Here is a 3049-nt window from a genome sequence, read left to right on the forward strand (position 1 = left end):
GAGCACATATAGTAGGTCACCCGCCGTAAACGGAAAATCCACTCAAGCTTTGTCAGCAAACATTGCCTGTATCTTCCTCTAAGTCATCAGGGCAAATGTTGAAAATGGCTTACAAGCTCATTTGAGGACAAGTCCACAAGTCTACAGTATTTTGCAATAAATAGAGTGAAGATGATGAGTAACGTTAAAGATATGAGATATGCAAATGACGACTCTTCCTCATTGTTTTATTATTGTTAGCAGACTGTGATTGAGTATGAGTAAGGCGGAGGCCAGAGTTTGATGATGTGCTCGTCATTGTTTCCACAGGGCAGTTCCCAGGGTGACAGCAGTTTCTAAAAGGACAGAGGAGAGAATTATCGGCAGGGCGGCACCAATGAGGAACATATTTCAGCCCTGACAGGACAGGAGGAGCCACCCTCCCCCAGAGAGTAGGGCACCGGTGGGACAAGGACGGGTGACGTGGGGATCGATGGTGCTTAAGGTGTGGGGGTGACAAGGACAGGTGCGGGGGAGCACCATAGCATGGTCCATTAGAGACGGAGGCTCCCTGCTGAGAGCAGACAGCATGATAAACAGCTTCAGCTCTGATAATAGTCTGGCTGATCAATAGCCTGTCCGCCCACTGCCCCTATGGGACAAGCAGGAGCAGCAGCCACGGCTGCTGACCCTTAGGTTGTGTGTGTGTGTGTGTGTGTGTGTGTGCATATGTGTGTATGTGCGTTTTTGTGTGTGTGTGTGTGTGTGTGTGTGTGTGTGTGTGTGTGGGGGGGGGGGGGGGGGGGGGGGGGTGCCCGTGGAGGGAGACAACTCTCACTGAATCAGATGGAGCATCACTTTGCCCTCTTGACCTTTCACCCTAACCCTATCATCATAATGTAATAGAATCAACCAAGCATATCCAATTAGGATCTGCATGTCCTTCACTTAAGCTCTGATGGTTTATTCATAGTAGTACATATGAAACATTTTCACATCCTCCCCTGTCGTTCTCATAGACAGTGTGAGGGGGTCACACCTCTTCTCTGAGAATATTCATCGCAGTGAGCCCAAGTTGTCCATTTTATTCATGGATGACTGATTATTGCTCTTACCTATCAGCACTGTTGCATAAGACTGAAAAATATGGGATGTGTTATATTGATAGTTTATGCTTTCTGTGCTATTATTAATAGCCGTGATGACAATATTTAGATGAATTGTGGATAGCACTGCTGTGGTGGCGTTGCTAAATGTAAATTGCTATATAACTTTAACAATGTTGTTTTCACAAATATGTGCTTCGGGTTGTAAACTGTCTATTGTGCAGTAGTTGTTTGTTTGATTCCAGTAGGTACAGCTCTTTGAGAATCTTTCTTGCTGTGACTGTGAAGGAATCCAAGGGATTAGTTCCACCGTGCGATGATGTGAGATTACAGAGAAAATATCAGAGACTGGAAGCTGAGCGGTGGAAACAGAGTGGGTGACTGACAACCTTTGGCCTCTTGTGGTTGAAATACGACGACTCTAATCATTGAAACAGTGATGTGAGCCAAGGTTGTTGAATTTCAGTAACAAGAGGTGCTGTGTGGCCCAGTGGACTTGTAGTGGAAAGTGAAAAATCCCATGTCTGCTACACATAAACACAGTTGAATGGCACTTTTTTTATTATTCATAATTCATTGTGTTTATCTGAGTACAAATAAATATATTTTGCCATTTTTGTCAGGACTATCTAATTAATTCATTTGTCAGAAAGCAAAGGAGTGTAAAAAAACGTTTCACCATACAAGAAGCTGGCAAGCATATAAAGTAATAAGAATTGCACGTGTATTTTGGATGAAAGAGGCAGCAACTATTTGAAAGTAGAGCGAGGAGGAAGCAATATTACTTCAGCAAGTGGTTGCAGTAAAGTACTGCATCAGTAGGCGGATGTGGAAAAACAACACAAACTCAGGCGCATGCATACACACACACACACACACACACACACGCACCCACCTACACACACACACACGCACACACAGTGGTGTTGTCACTCACTGAGTCAAGACCACATGTCTGCTCTGAAGTCCTTTCTTCTCAACGTGCCAGCGTTATCTCACCGCTACAGTTGTGGCTTCAATGGCGGTGAGACATCCTGACTTGGAAAGTGAGACTCCATATCTTGAGCAACCCCACAAGCCATAAACCACAGGCAGCAGCTTCTGCAGCCCAGCTTGCTGTGACTTCAAACACTAACAAGCTGGAATAACATTTTGCTTGGGGTGGCTTCCCTTGACGGCTCCCAGCTGCTGGCAAGCTGATGGAAGGAAGACAAGATTTATTACAGGCCTTGTTGCATTTGGATAAAACCTAACCGCATCGTATAGAAACTGTGGGATCACGGAATGTGTGATTACAGCTTCTTTCTCTGTGGATCAGCGCAGGATCCAGAGTGCAATCAATCCATTGGAAAATCAATTTCCATGTCTCAGCTTGCGCCCTGGTTTCAGTGGTTCTTGAAAGCTGTGTGTGGAATTAAATTGACAATAGAGGTTGATCGTGAATTGCTTTAAACTTCCATTCCATTTACATGATACAATGAGGCCTGAATGAAATACTTTTGTGACAGCATTAAGAGTTGCGCTAGGGCTGGTTCTTCACACCTTGAGATAAGCTTCCTTCCCACATAGCTTCCGCCCTCATGGTTTGTTAAGATGTGTTTTACGCTGTGTCTTTGTCGGGTGTCATGCTATTTCAAAACAGGAAATGTGAGGTGATGATGAACCAACTGACTGACCCAAAAACACCCTCTCTGTGGGACTATACAGTACAGATGGGATGACAAGAGCAGATATCTTTACACGAGACAAAACAAATAACACTCAGACATGTCAATGACTACCTACCCATGGGAGTCTGGATTTGATACTTTTACACATATTGGCCTGAATTCTCTCCACTGAATCATCATGTTAGGAATGAATGCTGAATACACAAAGGGCCACTTACCTTTACTCAACAAGTCTGAACAGAGAGGTTCGATGCAGGTTGGACAGGTTACAGTTCACAAACAGTGTTTCTTCAT

General features: G+C 44.4%; 1 long non-coding RNA gene across 1 annotated transcript; it reads right to left on the minus strand.

Annotated features, from left to right (window-relative positions):
• Nucleotides 1–235: 235 nt before the first annotated feature.
• Nucleotides 236–3049, minus strand: LOC139658190 (uncharacterized). Its single transcript, XR_011696201.1, has 3 exons — nt 2974–3049; nt 2023–2281; nt 236–335 (listed from the first exon to the last, which is right to left on the minus strand). It is a non-coding gene; the product is annotated as an uncharacterized lncRNA (long non-coding RNA).

This window comes from Centroberyx affinis, unplaced genomic scaffold (genome assembly GCF_046629955.1).
Source record: "Centroberyx affinis isolate AG114_WGS23_722 - 3 ecotype Tasmania unplaced genomic scaffold, CSIRO-AGI_Caff_v1 ptg002853l_1, whole genome shotgun sequence".
NCBI classification, from domain to species: Eukaryota; Metazoa; Chordata; class Actinopteri; order Beryciformes; family Berycidae; genus Centroberyx; species Centroberyx affinis.